Source organism: Eptatretus burgeri, chromosome 13 (genome assembly GCF_056783735.1).
Source record: "Eptatretus burgeri isolate ZD-2024b chromosome 13, Ebu_testis_v1, whole genome shotgun sequence".
In the NCBI taxonomy this organism is placed as follows: Eukaryota; Metazoa; Chordata; class Myxini; order Myxiniformes; family Myxinidae; genus Eptatretus; species Eptatretus burgeri.
The window spans coordinates 16,873,535-16,892,744 of NC_140973.1; the positions used below are offsets into that span (position 1 = coordinate 16,873,535).

At 45.5% G+C, this 19,210-nt stretch overlaps 1 long non-coding RNA gene across 1 annotated transcript; it reads right to left on the reverse strand.

Annotated features, from left to right (window-relative positions):
* Positions 1 to 6,782: 6,782 nt before the first annotated feature.
* LOC147013942 (uncharacterized) lies at positions 6,783 to 17,951 on the reverse strand. The gene is made up of 3 exons (XR_015050575.1): positions 17,854 to 17,951; positions 16,303 to 16,338; positions 6,783 to 6,984 (listed from the first exon to the last, which is right to left on the reverse strand). It is a non-coding gene; the product is annotated as an uncharacterized LOC147013942 (long non-coding RNA).
* Positions 17,952 to 19,210: the final 1,259 nt, after the last annotated feature.

Consider the following 19,210-nt stretch of genomic DNA (forward strand, 5'->3'; position numbering starts at 1 on the left):
AAAACCGGTCCACACCACCGTAGAGGAAAACATAAAAGAGCGCAGTGACGACGTGCAAGATTTGACAAACTCTGCAGCATCACAGACGACGCACAAGACTGCCCGTTATGGCCACGTGTGCACCGAAGGATCCATTTTGCCCACCTGGCGCCAAAAGTCGTCCACAACATGGTGTTGTGTTCGAAAGAGCGCACAAACAGCGGGATGGCGGCTGAGCCAATATCACTCTCCATTAGGAATAAAATGGTTCGGCCGCTGTTTGTTCTGGCTCGAGGCGCCGTCAAAACAAGCCCAGAATAGCGAGGCCGCTGGAGAAACATGAGAACCGAGGCGATCCGGGGTGAATCCCCCCGGGGAGGTTAGAATGGGGAATGGCGGGTACGACCGGGGAATGGACGCTTTAAGCGCAAGAATGGCGGCTCCGCGGAGGACCCGCCTTTGTCTTCGCGGTGGATTAAGTGGACAAACGAGCGTGATGAACAGTTGTCGTGTCCCATCGGCAGTCGCACGCGTTTTAGCGTTGCGTTCTGGGTGATCGTGGTCCGTGGACCGAAAGGCAGTACGTGACGCTATTTGCCCGTATATACGTCCCGACACTGACGGTTACCTTCCCGCCGTTTGACACGGACACTTTGTTCTGACCCACATTCAGCTCGGGCCAGTTGTCCCGCTGGGAAGAAATCGGTTTGGACTCAGGGCCAGGCCTCGATGGCCTGCGATCATTTCTGGGCCAGCACCCCTCTCTCCCACCCCGATTACTCGCTTTAGGTTCAGAACAACACCTCTTGGTTCACTTACTGCTTGTGCTCCGCCAGCTTGCTCAAACCGCGGCTCTGTGCCCATTAAGACATGTTTCCACTCATGCGCCATATGAACATATTCGGGGCACAAGATCCATCTCGCGTACACGGCCAGCGCACGGCTTGGACCATCCGTGTAATTCGCTCGTGCTTTAATCGGAGGGTGATTGCCTGCGTTCGTGCGGGCAGCAGGCCTCGTCCACAACCATAATTATATACACGAGAAACAAGGGGGTGGGGTGGAACTTTATTGGTGTAATACCGAGCTGAACTCTCAAGGGAGGGAACCTGGCAGTTCAAAGTCATGTTATAAATGATCATGTTAGCATTTTGAAGAAATCACATTTTATTTTATTTTTTCTATTTCTGCTGAGGGATTAAACACTTCCCGACACCCACTAAGAAATGGGGTCGGGGAATCATTTAATACTACCTTTCATTTGGTGACAAAGGCTGAGGCACGACAGAGCAAGAAAAAAAACAAAACTCTCAAAAAAATCCCAATATTTTTTCCAAATTTTCCAAATTCATTTTTCCTGAAAACACTCCCAACACTCATTCATGAACCTCTGCAGGTTTCACGGAGATCCGTTTGGCCATCCTTGAGAAAATATCTTGGTGGGCTAGCACCGTGGAAGTGATGAAGTCCTTAGGTTTGAGTTCTGAGTTGAATCAGAATTTTTTCACGCTCGTCCCATGCAGGAATTTATTTCTATATATCGATATATATATATCATAAAGATATATAGATATACTGTATATAGATACAAACAAACACGACATAATAGTGACCAAAGCTTAGATGTGTAGATGTAGAAAGAGATATATATATATATATATATATATATATATATATATTATATATATATATATATATATTATATATATATATATATATATATATATATATATAGATATATCGATATAGATATTGTCGCGAATTCGCGCCCGCTGGCGTGCGAACGGCCACATGACTCGAATCGCGGCACGTCGCCCACTGGACGGACAATTCTGTCGTGATCCTCCGGGAACTATCGCCCGCAGCCAGTCACGAGTGGGCCTTTCGACCTCACCACAATCGTGCCAATCGGCCACCCGCGTAGGATAGGGTTGTTCAAACTCGACCTACCTGAGTACCCACGTGGATGGTAGACCGGGCAATCGTACCTCGCTGCAGGCCGACTCCAGATACGAACCGCTTAAGCGGTCCGTTCCGTGCTATCGGGATAACCGAGCGGTGTTATCGTCGGCCTCGACGGTTCCGATTAATTATCGGGCGTTTTAAGCCCACTACGAACGAACCCTTTACGTGAAGCAAGATGGAGATTCAATTAAAGAAAAGACGAAGCGAAACGGGAAAACAGTTCAACATCCCACCTTTGGAATAAACTTCCTCACTCTATTCTTTCCCATTCTTCCCTCCAGGCTTTCAAAACAGCTGTTCACCACCACCTCTTATCTTCCCCCATCCAAATCCTCGATCTTTTCTACCCCCGATAATCCACCCAAGCCCACTTCCTTCAATTCCCCTGCTTTCCTTCCTGAAAGTCCATGTAATGTCCATCTTCTCTTCGCCATGTTCCCTGTCCCATCCCCATCCCTCTCCCTTCCACAGTTCACCTAATGTGTCTGTTCCCCACTGTTTTGTCCCTTCCACTCCCACCCCTCTTGTCTCATGCCCCCTTGCTGTGAGTTGTGGGTTAGCTCTCATACGAGCCTCGACCAAGGTATACAAAAAAAAAAACATAATGCACATTTATTCCGCGGCACACGGAGAGCACACATATACAGCCAAACAGAATGCACATATATCAAATGCAAAAAGAAACAATGACGCAGAGATACTACCGACTACGCGAACACACAGCAGCACTTAGACGATTTTACTTCACAGACGGCGCCGACACACATTTACTCAAAAGCAAAGGAAAGAAGCCACCCTCATAGGCAAGGGGGCAGACGGGCCCATAGGCCAATGTGTGCGCGGGACCTGAAGGAGCGATCAGGTCCGCGAGACCGGGGGGGGGGTCCTACCTGCGTCCTCGTGACGAGCCGCAAATGTGGCTGCGCAGCGGTGCCCCGACTTCGTGCTCCTTCGCGGGTTTCGTTGGCACCGCTTGGAGTGGGGTGGGAACGGGGCCCCCTTTTTGCACTCTCAGCGTGGGGGAAAGAGGGGGGATTGTTGATGCCCTGGGGGAAGGAGATTGGTTGGCTGGCTTGGGTCCCGCGACGAGCGATCCCACCGCGACCTTGTCGCCGACCGCCGTCTTCCCTGCCTCGGACCCGAGCTCCTTGGACTCTTCCCCCAATTCTCCTCAGCCGACTGCAGAAAACCACCTTGACACCTTCGCCTCCCGACTCCACTCCGCTCTCCAACCCGACTTGACTGCCTCGCAACAACTCCAACCAAAAACTAACTCTCTGCACAACATCTCCTCTCATTCGCCTTGAGCTCGCCGTTTTATAGGCCGGCAGGAGAAAACAATATGCAAATTTCTGGATCAGGATCTCCTCGAGGGCGGAGCCACGCTCGCCGATTGGACGGAGGAAAAGGGGCGTGAATCTCCCCTGATCCTATAATTTGCATATCTCGATTCCAGACAGACGCGCCTGGAGGCGGGGCCAAGCCGCCCCGCGCTTCCTAATTGGACAGATCAGAAGTGGGCGTGTAGCATTCCTGATCCGAATTCTCCTCGGAAAGGCCGGTATTTGCACTCGCGGCTCGGCGCGTATCTTGTACGAGCCCAGGACAACCCGACGCTCGGTGCTCACAGGTGGTGCGGGAATGGCCGTGGAAGGAGGGAGGTGAAGGTGGTGGAGGGTTTCTGGCGGTGGCCGATGGCCATGGTGCCGTTTGGAATGGCGGTGATGCGATGTTTGCGGGAGCGAGTTGTGAAGGTAAAGGTCGTGGTTGTTGGCGTTGTTGTTGTTGTCTGACGGTTGGAGCGTGGTTGGTTCAAAATAAAGATAGAACAGAAAAATGGCTATCTCAAAGCGTCGCAGCCCGAATGAATCACATTAATTCTCTCTAAACAACGGGTTTGGGGCTAACTACACATGTACTTAAGAGATATCTCACCTACGGGACCTGAATGGTGGTTTGCGAATTTCCACAACCGTAACAATATATCTTATATATATATATATATATATATATATATATATATATATATATATATATATATATATATATATATATATAATCTAGATATCTAGATATCTAAAAATTGTTGTGGGCCGGTGGTCGGTGGCGAGAACGACCATAAGGTGGGGAAATTTACGCCGTCTCCCACCAGACTCCCCGGAATTTATAGGCCATCACTCCGGATAACTCCGAAGCCGGCGGGTCGATTAATCGACCGTGAAACACCAATATCTCAACCGCGTGGCGTAGGGTTAATTGTCCATATCCAATATACCGAAGTAACCATGCAGTCTTGGCTACCGGGGATTCTCGCCCTCGGAACGTCTAGCCGAACCGGATCACTCTACCAGCTACGGTAGAGTATCAACTTCCACCTACCAATTCCGGCTCAGATGCAGTCGAGCGAGCCTGCCCAGGACGTTCTGGCTATGATTAACGGAATATCGGGGATGAAACCCCATCTGAACTCAGACCCAGACCATGCTGAACCAAATAAAAAAGGACGGAAACGAGCTGTGAACATTTGTAATAATTTATTTTTCAGTAAAAGACAAAGGTAAGACTTAACGTGAATATGCAGGAAGTATTTACAATGATCCAAAAACACTTATTCAGTTCTACTTAAAGACGGGCCCACACGCAGATACACACACAAAAAGAAAAGAAACCGCGGAGTTCTTTATTGGACCCTCTAGCCGATGAAAGAGAGACAAGCTGGGGGGTCAGAGTTCGGTGGGTACCTGACCCTCGGAGGGAGGGCATGCTCCACGATGCGGCACGTGACAAAGGTCGTTGGTCCGATCCCCAGTCGCACGTGGGGGACTCGAGGCCTGTGGCCGAGTTCGGGTGGCAAATAATTGGGGTCCACGGAGGGGGGGGGTCAGGGTCGCTCTGTCATTCCTTGTGGAGGGCTAGCAGAGACACTTCACCACCTCGATGACCCTCTGCTCAACCCTCATGATAGCAAAAATCACTTCGCACAGCAACGTAGACCTCCTGTGACCACTCTTCGTAATCGCCCCTCAAAAACCACCCCTTCCTAACAGCTAAAACCCTTTAGAACCACTCAGAACTTTCGTGCAACCCATCAACAACACATCAGAGAGTCCTCTGGAATTTATGGACCTCCCTCAGTGGGGAGGGCCTTGGTCAGCACACCTTGCTGTTCGCCTCGAATTGGCCAGGATCCTACGGGCACAGCCTTCCTGGGCAGGATTTCAGTCATTCCCGGAGAAAGCCGCTCCTCCCCTTCACGCGTGTTTGAGGAAGGTGGGTGGTGGTGAAGCCACTATTGCGTGATGGGCAGGTGGTGAGATGTAATAACCGAACTATAAAAACTCATCACAAGGCACATATTCGACTCTCCCACTAGACAGAAGGAAGGGACCTGTCTCACACGTACTTACCGGAATAACTGACTTTTGGGACCTGAATGTTGAGTGCTCATGGTTTCCAGATCCGGAACAGTATATATATATACATATATAAATACATATATACTGTTGCGAATTCGCGCCCGCCGGCATACGGACGGCCACGTAACTCGAATCGCGGCACGTCGCCCACCGGACGGACAATTCTGTCGTGACCCTCTCGGACCAACGCCGGGAGCTAGTCACGGGTGGGCCTTACGACCTCACCACAATCGTGCCAATCGGCCACCCGCGTAGGATAGGGTTGTGCGCCAAACTCGACCTACCTAAGTACCCACGCGGATGGTAAACCGGGCGATTGTACCTCGCCGCAGGTCGACTCCGGACACGTACTATCGGGATAACCGAGCTGGACGGTTCAGATTAATTACCGGGATGTTGCACCCACTACAAACCCCTTACGTGAAGCAAGATGGAGGGTCAATAAAGAAAAGACGAAGCGAAACGGGCACAGTTCAACATGCAAGCACTTTATTCCGCGACACACACGGAAAGCACATATATACAGCCATACACAAAAAGCAAATGCAAGAAGAAAAGCAGTTAAAACCGACCGCGCACACACGGCAACACTTACACAGTTCTACTTGAAAGACGGCGCCAACACACATTTACACAAAAGCAAAGGAAACAAGCCACCCTCACAGACAAGGAGGCAGACAGGCCCGTAGGCCAAATGTGGGCGTGACCTGGAGGAGCGGCCAAGTCCGTGAGACTGGGGAGGTCTTACCCGCGTCCTCGTGACGCGTTGGCGGGCAAGCCGCAAATGTGGCCGCGCTGCTGTGCCCCGACTCTGTGCCCCTTGGCGGGTTTCGTTGGCACGACGTTTGTGGTGGCGTGGGAACGGGGCCCCCTTTTGCACTATCTCAGCGCGGGGGAAAGGCTGTAGAAGCGATGATGTGGGATGAATTCGTGAAGGTAAAAGCGAAGGTGGTGGAGGGTTGGCGTTGTGGTTGTTGTCTGTGGGTTGGAGCGTGGTTGTAGTTGGTGACGATGGCTGGCGTGGTGGTTAAGGTGGTTGTTCTGTGATGGCGGTTGAGACGTGGTTGGTTCAAAATAACGACAGAAAAGAAAAAATGGCTAACTCAAAGCGTCGCAGCCCGGATGAATTACATAAATTCCCTCTATACAATGGGTTTGGGCGAACTACACATGTACCTATGAAGATATCTCACCTGAGGGCCCTTTATGGTGTAATGCGAATTTCCACAGCCGTAACAACACATATACATATATATATATATATATATATATATATATATATATATATATATACATATACATATACAAATATATACATTTACATATACACATATACAAATATATACATTTACATATACATATATATATATATATATATATATATATATATATATATATATATATATATATATCTTCTTCCTCTTTCGGCTCGCTCCCGTTAGGGGTCGCCACAGCAGATCAACCGTCTCCATTTCGCTCTATCCTCCACATCTTCCATTGACACTCCAACCACCCGCATGTCCGCCCTCACCGTATCCATAAACCTCTTCTTTGGCCTTCCTCTTCTCCTCCTGCCTGGCAGCTCAATCTTCAACATCCTCTCCCGATATACTCCGCTTCCCTCCTGTGCACATGTCCAAACCATCTCAATCTCGCCTCTCTCACTTTGTCTCCAAACCGTCCTACCAGTGCTGTCCCTCTAATATACTCATTCAATATAAATATAAACACACATATACAGTGGGGAGAACAAGTATTTGATACACTGCCGATTTTGCAGGTTTTCCCACTTACAAAGCACGTAGAGGTCTGTAATTTTTATCATAGGTACACTTCAACTGTGAAAGACGGAATCGAAAACAAAAATCCTGAAAATCACATTGTATGATTTTTAAATAATTAATTTCCATTTTATTGCAGAAATAAGTATTTGATACATCAGAAAAACAGAACTTAATATTTGGTACAGAAAGCTTTGTTTGCAATTACAGAGATCAGACGTTTCCTGTAGTTCTTAACCAGGTTTGCACAGACTGCAGCAGTGATTTTGGCCCACTCCTCCATACAGATCTTCTCCAGATCCTTCAGGTTTCGGGGCTGTTGCTGGGCAACACAGACTTTCAGCTCCCTCCAAGGATTTTCTATTGGGTTTAGGTCTGGAGACTGGCTCGGCCACTCCAGGACCTTGATATGCTTCTTACGGAGCCACTCTTTAGTTGCACTGGCTGTGTGTTTTGGGTCGTTGTCATGCTGGAAGACCCAGCCACGCCCCATCTTCAATGCTCTTGTTGAGGGAAGGAGGTTGTTGGCCGAGATCTCGCGATACATGGCCCCATCCATCCTCCCCTCAATCCGGTGCAGTCGTCCTGTCCCCTTTGCAGAAAAGCATCCCCAAAGAATGATGTTTCCACCTCCATGCTTCACGGTTGGGATGGTGTTCTTGGGGTTGTACTCATCCTTCTTCTTCCTCCAAACACGGCGAGTGGAGTTTAAACCAAAAAGCTCTATTTTGGTGTCATCAGACCACATGACCTCCTCTCATTCCTCCTCTGGATCATCCAGATGGTCATTGGCAAACTTCAGACGGGCCTGGACATGCGCTGGCTTGAGCAGAGGGACCTTGCGTGCGCTGCAGGATTTTAATCCTTACTTATGGTTTTCTTTGATACTGTGGTCTCAGCTCTCTTCAGGTCATTGACCAGATCCTGCCGTGGCGTTCTAGGCTGATCCCTCACCTTTCTCATGATCATTGAGGCTCCACGAGGTGAGATCTTGCATGGAGCCCCAGACCAAGGGAGATTGACTGTTATCTTGAACTTCTTCCATTTTCTAATAATTGCGCCAACAGTTGTTGCCTTCTCACCAAGCTGCTTGGCTATTTTCCTGTAGCCCATCCCAGCCTTGTGCAAGTCTACAATTTTGTCCTGATGTCCTAAGACAGCTCTCTGGTCTTGCCCATTGTGGAGAGGTTGGAGTCTGATTGATGGAGTGTGGACAGCTGTCTTTTATGCAGATAACGAGTTCAAACAGGTGCAGTTAATACAGGTAATGAGTGGAGAATGGGAGGGCTTCTTAAAGACAAAACTAACAGGTGTGTGAGAGCCGGAATTCTTACAGGTTGGTTGGTGATCAAATACTTATTTCATGCAATAAAATGCAAATTAATTATTTTAAAATCATACAATGTGATTTTCAGGATTTTTGTTTTCGATTCCGTCTTTCACAGTTGAAGTGTACCGATGATAAAAATTACAGACCTCTACGTGCTTTATAAGTGGGAAAACCTGCAAAATTGGCAGTGTATCAAATACTTGTTTTCCCCACTGTGTGTATATATATATATTTATATATATATATATATATATATATATATATATATATATATATATATATATATATATATATATATATATATATATATATATATATATATATATATATATATATATATATATATATATATATATATATATATATATGTATAACCGGGCGTAGTGGCGTGCGCCTGTAATCCGGCTACTCGGAGGCTTGGGTTGGAGGATCGCTTGAGGACGGGGGCTCTGCACTGGGCAGGGTGTAGAGCAGCCCGGAATCATGGCGAAACCCAAATCCTGATCCCTGTGTCGTAAGAGGCGACCAGGGTTGCGTCAGGAAGGGCATCCGGCGTAAAACCTGTGCCAAATCAGTATGCTGATCAAAACGGATGATCCGCTGTGGCGACCCCTAACGGGAGCAGCCGAAAGATGAACAACAACATATATATATATATATATATATATATATATAAATACATATATATATATATAAATACATATATATATATATAAATACATATATATATATATATAAATACATATATATATATATAAATACATATATATATATATATATATATATAAATACATATATATATATATATATATATATAAATACATATATATATATATATATATATATATATATATATATATATATATATATATATATATATAGGGGGTTGACTCAGCCTGTCATCCTTCCGAGGTCGGCGAAATGAGTACCAGTATACTGGGCCGGTGTATACCCCGGTTAAAATAGGTGTACCTCATCCCTGTGTCGTAAGAGGCGACCAGGGTTGCGTCAGGAAGGGCATCCGGCGTAAAACATGTGCCAAATCACCATGCGGATCATACGGCTGATCCGCTGTGGCGACCCCTAACGGGAGCAGCCGAAAGAAGAAGAAGAAGAAGAAGAAGAAGAATAAATACATATATATATATATATATATATATATATATATATATATATATAAATACATATATAAATACATATATATAAATAAAAAAATATATATATTTAAATATATATATATATATATATATATATATATATATATTTAAATACATTATATATATATATATATATATATATTTAAATACATATATATATATATATATATATATATATATATTTAAATACATATATATATATATATATATTTAAATATATATATATATATATTTAAATACATATATATATATATTGTTACAGAAATGGCCCTTCGTATGCTGCTAAATATAGGATTAGCTCAGATCCCCCATTAAATGCATGTTTAGCTTGGTTGTTTGGTAAAATGGACTTTACATGTGTGTCGGTAGGTATAAGAGGCTGTTTTATTGTTTGTGTGGTGGTGGTGGAACGAGGGCTCCCTCTTCTTCCTCCCCTCTCCGGACGATAGGCCCCGCCCAGTCGGCTGAGGGGGAGTGACCTGGAGAGGGAGGTAGAGCTTGTCGGCTTCGCTGAGAGAGGCGTGCTCGTGTTCCGAAGGAGCGAGCGAAAGAGAAACTGTGAGAGAAAAAGAGTTGCGTGCGTGGAAACAGTTGCTCTCGAGGCGTGCTCGTGGTTCGAAGCGAGCGAACGAAGGAGAGACAGTGTGGAATCTGCCGGGAGAGACGCTGAACCTGAGCGCGCCGAGTCTGCCTTTTGGGGCAGTGGGAGAGGCGGCCTGCACGTCGAGTCGGCGATCGACTCTTATGAGGAGGTGATTCTACAGTGAGGAAAATGGCAGCCGGCTTTGAGAGGCGAGCGTGGAAAAGGAAAGAAAAGGTGATTCTGCGGAGAACGAAACTGAGAGGACGAGTTGAGAAGTCGGGCTTCGAGGCGGGAAGGCAAGAGAGGAAACGATGGAGCCTCTGACGGTCCTTGCTCACCTCACGGTTCAACACGTTTGCCAATCCGCTTGTCGGAGCCTGGCACCTCGATTTGGGCCTTGTGTGGTGAACAGTCCAGGCCTGGATTTGTGTGCTGCACCTTGGGAGAGATCGGCTGAGGCCCATCGTTGATCTGGCGCTCTTGTGCCGTCGGCCTTGCACGGGGTGGAAGCGCACGGAGACCGCGTGTGGTGCGGAAAAGAAAGAGTACGGCGCCGCCATCTTGCCACGCGGCGCGTTCGAGCTGGGGGCTCAAATCCGTGGATATCCGCTTGTTGCGAGCGACATTCGTGCTTTTGACACTGTCCTCTCATCCAGGAAACATCACCAAGTACTCTGTCTTGCATGCATGCTGTCTGTCTGTCTGTCTTTGTGTGCACGTTGTTTAAGGCATATCTCAGTCGGGACCCCCCCCCCCTCGAAACCTGTTGTCCATAGTTCCCTAGTTAAGAACGGGTTAAAGATTGTTCATAAAAACATTGTCGTGAATGGTTTGCTTGTGTCATATTCCCCGATGTTCCCCAATAAATCTGGTTGGTTCGTATGAAGTTGCCGCTATGGATTAATTTGTGTCGCGTCGAGGAACGATCCGTTCGATTGGCATATAAAACCAAAATGGTTACAGACTGGCAGAAAATGCTCAGCATCTGACAAAACCAGTCTGTAACCGGGGTTGTATTTCCCCAACTGGTAAGGTCCAGGGGTAAGTTGGTATCGCGATTGAAGATGCGTGACCCGAGGCCTGTGCCGAGCCAGCCGGCGTTATAAACCCCAGAGACGGCAGTGGTGAGGGTGGCGCCGAATCTGTAACGTTTGGCTATCAAGAGTCGGGTGCAAATCCCGCCACCACTGAATCCTCGACACTGGTGTCAGGAGTGGGATATTTGGGCCTGTGGTGCATTTCGCACCCCGAATATTGGGTACGAGAGGTGCGAAGAGAGGAAAAAAAATTGATTTTATTTTGAGCGGATTGGGTGTAAAACTTGGAAATTATAATGAAAATGGAGTCGCAAAATGGCGGCGCGGCTCCATCTCGGCGCGACACGAAGCGGGAGTGGGCTAATAGCACAACGAGCTGCACGGCACGAAGGAAATGCTCCCGCCCACCGGTTCAAACCACATGGTCATGGCAGGCGAAGCAGGACGACGATGCGTACATTGACGAGCTACATGCACGATTGGAGGATACCCTGGAGCAGAGGAGCGGTGATGGAAATTATATAGAGGAATTGCAAATTAAATTGGACGAGGCACTACGGCAGGCAGACGAGGTTCAGGAAAATCATGTGCACAGGGAGTCACAACAATTGGCCGATGCACAGGAACGAATTCGGTGACTGGATTGTGGGTTGAGGGCGCATTGCGGGACGGGACAGAGTCCAGATGGAAACACGATTTGGAATTGAAACATCTGAAGGAAGAGGTAAGAACACGCAATCAGATAAGAGAAAGCCTAGAACAGAAGATAAAAAGAGGAGAGAAATATCTGGAGCAAAGGAAGGAAGAATTGTTGGAAAAGTCGAGACAGTTCAAGGAACTACAGGAAGAAATGAGGAAAGTAGAGGGGAGTACCCATAAGTTGGAACAAGAGAAGAGCAAACTGAACAAAAGAATAGAGGAGGAGCAAATTAGCAACTCCCAGGATAGGAAGAGCTTGGAAGAAGAATCGAAAACAAAGCTGGAAAAGGAAAAACGGGAAAAAACGAAGTTAGAAAAGAAACGGGAGCGGGAACTCGACGGCGTCCTTTCGTCCTTTCGCCTACTCGACAGCGTACAAAAACCCTGCGTGATGAACCGAAGATTTCAAGTTTTGATTCATCGGTCCATAAGACCTTCTTTCAGTTTTCAGTATTCCACTAGCAGTGCTTCATGGCCCAGGCAAGCCTCTTTTTATTATTCTGCCATCTTAGCAATGGCTTTCTTACTGCCACTCGACCTGTCAAAGCCGCAGCTCGAAGTCTTCTCTTCGCAGTTGAAACTGAGACTTCCTTACTTCGACCAGTGTTAAGCTGTGCTTGAAGCTGCTGTCCTGTGAGGCGCCGGTCACGCAAGCTGTTGACTCTCAGAAACTTATCTTCTGATTGTGTTGTGGCTTTCAGTCTGCCAGACCTCTTCCTGTCAGTTTCCTCCAGTTTCCAAGTGCCTTTTGATGGTGCAGGAAACTGTACTCACTGACACCTTGGCATCTTTGCAATTTCTTAAAAGGAAAGACCTCCACTTTTAAGGGTTATCATGGTCTGTCTTCCTTTGTTAATTGTCTTTTTCTCACCCTTATGATGGCATTATACTATCCCTGCAGTGCAATATTGTCCAAATAACGCTTCAGAGGGTGCAGCAACACAGTCTGTTCCAACATTGCTTTCATACAGACAGAGGGTTTGTAACTAATCAAAAAAAGTTGGGACACCTGTAGGAATTGTTTGCATCAACGTTCAAGGCTTAATTTACTTCCATTACTGCAGAACAGCTGCAGTTGCTAACCCATTACTTGTTCCCTGCAAAGGGCCTTTTTTAACAACTCTGAAATTTCCATTATTTTTCAGTTTTTGGTAACCAAAACTTTTGTTTTTTTTTAACCTCTGGCAGTTTACTGCTTAGCTTTGTACGATTTCAGATTATTCACTGGACTTGAACTGCTTAAATTTCAGTAAAAACTGAAAAAATGGGGGTGTTCTAAAACTTTTGACTGGTAGTGTATGTCGAACAAACAGTTTCAAATGGAGCACCTCGCCACCATTAATATAATATAATAATACCATTCCTTTCATGCCATAAAGGAGCAGAGGGCTGCCGAGGCAGCTTCATTCGTAAGGAGTACAGGCCTGAACGGGTCGCCACTCAGATGCCGGTTATCACGAATAGTTATTACCCAAGTACACTGGTATTCATTTCGCCAACCTTGGAAGGGTGACAGGCTGAGTCAACCCCACGTGTTAATTCAACGCAGACAGTGGCTTGAACTCAGGATTCTAAGGTCCCAAGCCAGCCACATTAACGGCTAAGCCAACACCAGGCTACCTTGCCGCCATATTTAAATTGCATCAGATGTGGAAATAAATGCGACTTCTTGCTCCCAGCTTGCCGGCTCAATGCCAGAAGACGCCATTTGCATTTTTGCTGGTAATTCAAAGGGGGAAAAAAAGGCTTTCCACTGACAATGTGGTATTGTTACGAATCTGGCAGCCATGAGCACACAACAGCCAGACTCCTTATAGATCAGTTATATCGGTAAGTATGTGTTTCTAGGTAGGGTCCCGTCTTATGTTTAATTGTACGTGCGCTGTGAATTATTTTATATTTAGGATTTTTACATCACCAATAACAAAGACCACAACATCATTCTGCTCGTGGCATTGTCCGCGCTCTTCGCGCGCTTGCCGGCATGCGGGCATGTGCGGAATTCCATGCCCCAGGCGGTGTGGATTTCGCACCAAATATGGTCACGAAGCGTTTCGCTCTGGCTGCGCACCAAATAAGGGTATGCGTCATTTTCCGCCCAATGGGCGACGCGCGGACCAGAGCCGGGGCGGTCCTTTGCAAGAAGGCGGAGCCGCGACACGCCGTCCACCCAATGAGAGCAGGCGACATGAGAGCGGACCCGCCCCGAGAAAGCGACAAAAAGGATTAAGTAATGATTGCGTCACGTCTGCTCGAGCGTGCTTCTATCTGGGTCTGTGGCTGACTGCATCCCGCGCATCCGAGGCGTCTCGTCTGGGGCATTACTCGAAGCGGTCGACCATCTCATCACGGGAGATCACCTCGTCTCGCCTCCTCTGGGTTCGGCTGCCCTGGTCCGTTCTTTGGTGACTGGTGCTCCGGGAAGGTGCGGACGTCGAGCCGCGCGAACGCGGCAGGTAGCCAGCACGTTTTCTTCCTTCAGCTCGTCTTCCCTCCAAGCTGAAGGGGCAATGAAGACCTCGAGATCCATCTCTTTCTGGGTATTTGTGTGTGCGTGTGTGTGTGTGTGTCTCTAAGTAGAATTGTTTAAGGAATTGCTTGTATATTTGCCACCCTTCCTTATTCGTGATAACTCTGCTCTGTGTTCCCCTCCCCGATTATTGTTATAAATGAATATCCCTTTTGTTAGCTCGCTTGTTCGACGAACAGAGAGCTATAGCGATACCCCCGGCGTGAGCGTCAGCGTCAGCGTGAAAATGTTAAAGTTTTTGGTGCAAGTTATTTTTTCCTTTCTAATGTTTTTATCTACCACACTTTTTTGATACGCCCGATATATATCGGGGCGTATAATGTGATACCTGTCGACCGTCCGTCCGGCTGTCTGTTTGTCTGTCCGTCCGTCCATCCGTTCCTGTCCGCACTCCAACTCCCAAAGTTTTCAACTTTCACGTTTCATATTTGGTACATAGGTACAGACTGTGGAAACGGTGTGTCGCGACATACGTTCGTCATCTAAAGTGGTTGCCATGGCAACCAGGATGCTGTTTTCCACGTAGTAGCACAATTCTGTATATACCTTCTTGTTCGGGCATATATTGTGCTCACTTGCGCTCTTGTTACTGAATACAACATACAAATACATATATTGCTTTAAAATTATTTGGATCAGACTTCACTGCAATGCTTTATAAAAAAATATTAATTATTAGACGAGTCTTTTAAAAACGATAAATGTATAAACAGGCGAGCATTGGGTGGCTTTGACACCAACTCTGGTTAAATGTGCCAGCTCATCCTTTGCCATTTCTATCATTGGTTTCTCACGCTGCGAACGGGAATTAGGAGGCCTCATTGTTGCCGTAATCGTGCAATTGGCTGGCAGGGTTCTGGTACTCTCCGCTCGGGGTACGACTCGGATCCGGCTCGGTAACGGCCCGGATCGCGCAGATCCTGCCGAGGGTGAATTTCCCCGGTAGTTTGACGACGTGGGTATTTAGGTATATTGAAATTGGAAATTGACCCTACCCCACGTGGTCGACCTATTGGCGATCTTCGGTCCGATAAGGGACCCGTGACCTTTTGGATTTATCTGAAAGGTACGACCTAAATTCCGGGTGTTCGGTGGAGCCCACTCTACTGCTCCCCCTAGCGGTCGTGCTCGCCACCGATACCCGGCCCCACAACAGTATTTCATGAAATTCTGTCATAAGAACAGTAAGAAACCAGAACGTCACTTGGTAGAGCACGTACCTCCGCCAGGCTGAACATGTTAAGTTCTGTATCCCACTGATAGGCCGGATCTGGATCCAAACCTAATTTAAAATCTAATTGGTTTGTTTTTGTCACCTACCCAACCCATCCACCAAGTTTTGGCACAAGTGGTCCATGATCTTTTGAGATATTATGTTTTTATCGTTTTTGGCCCTATCTCTCAATGGTGAAGAATCACATAAAAATTATAGTGTCCAGATCTTCAATAAAATCTTATCATTTCCTTCTTGTCATACACCCAACCTCTCCACCAAATATTGTCTGAATCTGTCCTCAACTTTTTTGAGATATTCTGGTCACAGAGAGACAAACAGATTGACGGGGTGAAAACATAACTTCCGTCCACCTTCGGTGGCAAAAGTTAAAAAAAAACTCGTATCCGGATCCTAATTCGCATCTTCACCAAAAGCGAACAATTCTTCCTTGTCACATACCCACCTGTCCACCAGGTTTCGTCCGAATCCGTCCACAACTTTTTAAGATATTCTGTTCACAGACAGACAGACAGACAGACTAGAAATCACTCAAAGAGCGACACTTGGCGAAACACACCAAACTAAAAGGGAACTCGGTAGAGCGCATACCTCCGTCCGGATCTGTCCACAGCTTTTTGAGATATCCTGCATACAGACAAACAAACAAACAAACAAATCAAGATGTCATCCAGAGCACAATACTTGCAAAATCCCAAAAACAAATTTTGGCTTAAAAAGAATAGGTTGTTGAATTCCGTGACCAAATATGCAAATCCTATTCAAAGTTCAACTCAATTGGATGAAAACTGACGATTTTAGAAATCTCACCTAAGTTGTTGACATTTGGCCAATGTTGACCTTTTGGCATACGTCGACTTCAAAAGTAATTTGTGGTTGAATTCAGTGACCTGATATGCAAATCTTGTTCAAATTTCAAGTCAATGGGATGAAAATTGAGTATTTTAGAAATTGCACTTATATTGTTGATTTTTGGCCAATGTTTGACCTTTTGGACAATATTGACCTCAAAAATAATTGGTGGTTAAATTTAGTGACCTAATAGCAAGTCGTTTTTCAAATATCAAGCCAATTGGATGAAAATTGACGATTTCAGAAATTCCACCTAAGTTGTTGACCTTTAGCCTGTGTTGACCTTTCGACTGATTTTGACGAAACGTTATCGCAAGGACAGTGCCTACAATGTCCGAAAGTTTCATAATGATTGGCTGAGCAGTTTGGGCTGTTGGCAAACGGACAGACAAACAAACAAACTAACCGAACTGCTCAACATACTGTACCTGGCAAAATTTATTTCGCCAAGTAACAAACAGACAGACGGGGTGAAAACGTAACCTCCATCCACCTTTGTTGGCGGAGGTATTGAAAAGAAAATGACTTTATCAGTCTGTCTGTATGTCTGCAGCTTCCAGACGTCAGTTTATGATCGAGGAACGACTTCATTTCAATTGAATGTTATATTTTGAACATGAATCTTAGTTTAGCAGTACCTCGGTTCTGAATTTGGCAAATTGTATGGAATCTCATCCTGATTGTGCATGCGCAGAGAGGAGCAAGGTAATCGTTTTCAGTCTGCCTGCCCTTCTGGAAGTCCATCAAAATTGAAAATCATTCCAAACAGGAAACTTACTGTTTTTAGGGATGTTATAAAGGACAAATACAACAGGCACTAATGACTAACGTAACATGTTAAATAAGGTGGTGAAAAAAGAGGGTGCCTCAATGGCAGTAAACGTCTGAAAAAAGTTTTGTTTTTTTTTTCTACTTATTATTCTTCTACCTTTAAAACTTATTTTATATCAATTGAATTATACACTTCAACACTGTACAACAGAAACCACCTTAGTTGGCACTTCCAAAAACCTCCAGCTTAACAGTACGTGGACAAAATATTACGCCATTTTACGCTCTCTTAACCAATCAAAATTTCCACTCGCGCTCTCAGCAATGGGGAATATCAACATTCAGACAAAATTGCAGCTCATAGGAAATATAGATCGGCCTTGGAAACACAAAGCAAAACTTTAAAAGACCCTTCCAATGTCCTTTTTCTCAAGAATGCATGGGGTAAGGTATTCTAGGAACTCTCTAATTTATAACCGTTTCAGGTCAAGTACCACAATGGAGTATGCTACCACCTACCTCAAGCACAAAGAATGATGACAGAGGCAACGGCAGTGGATGGCAATGAGAAAGGAGATGACAATGGACAAAAGGTATGTCAAACTGGTAAGGAGGAGGACGAGGAAGGGAATGTGGAGTAGCACAGACTAGAAGGTCTGGCCAACAAAATAAAGGAAGTATGCAGCTTCCTTGTCTAGCTTGTTTACCCCCACTTCCCCATTGGCCCCTCTCCTCTGCTCTCATTCTCTCCCTCGCCCATTCTTCCTCGGTTGTGTCCCTCTGCTGTTGGTGCGTTTCTCCATTTTACAATGTTCTCTCTCTTATGTTCTGTTCTGCATTGTAGGTTTTGCACAGACATCGACTTTGGCTACAAAAAAGTAAAAGAGATGTCAATTAGTAAAAGATGACAATTCTATGGAATACAAAACAACAAGTATGGAACAAGGAATTTGTAAAACTGACACCGAAAACATCCTTTCTTAGTGAAACCATCAGTCTAAGCTTTGCTATCGCACACTACTACATCCATCCGATTGAAAGTAATATAAACGGCCATGAGAAAAGGGTCTTGGTCTTGATCCGAATAGAAATGAAAACACCACCATGGAAACAGAGATTCAAAAGGATAAAAGAACATTGAATAAAGGAACGAGGGCAAGGACAAAACTTCAAAAAGGGAAAATGAAGATGCAAATGAAGAAAGAGAATTCAAAAATAATAAAAAAGATCAAATTACAGAAAGAACTGGAGTCAATTGGCACTATCATTGACAAATGTCAAATAGAAATGATAACTAAAACAATAAAATACCAAAGCAAACAAAAGAGAAAAACAAAACCACATGTTTGAAAACAAACCCCAAATAATTATACTGAGAACCAGGTAGGAGAGAGAGGGGGTGGGGTGATAAAATGGAAATACTCTTCCTACCCCACCCCTTCCCCCTCCATGCCTTTCAGAGGAAGACAAACTGGAAGCATCTTGGAAAGGTATTTATGCTAACCCAAAATTGCATAACAGGAGGGCAAAATTGACCAAAAGCCAAAAATGAAATAACCAAAATGTCGAGGAAATTGCTCAGATAAATCAAATTGATTCCTTCTCGTCACACACCCAGCCTCTCCACCAAATTTCGTACAACTTTTTGAGATATCCTATTCACAGACAGACAAAAAAACAGACAGACAAGGGTGAAAACATAACCTCCGCCCACCTTCGGTGGCGAAGGTAATTATACTGTATTGTATTTTGGGTCATGTGACTTGTCATTTTTTTGGTCATTGTTTGATAAAGTTAATTATGAATCCTCGAAGCACCGCTCCCTAAAGGAGCGGCCATGGAGGTTAGAATGTCGGGACAGGAAGACTGTACTGTA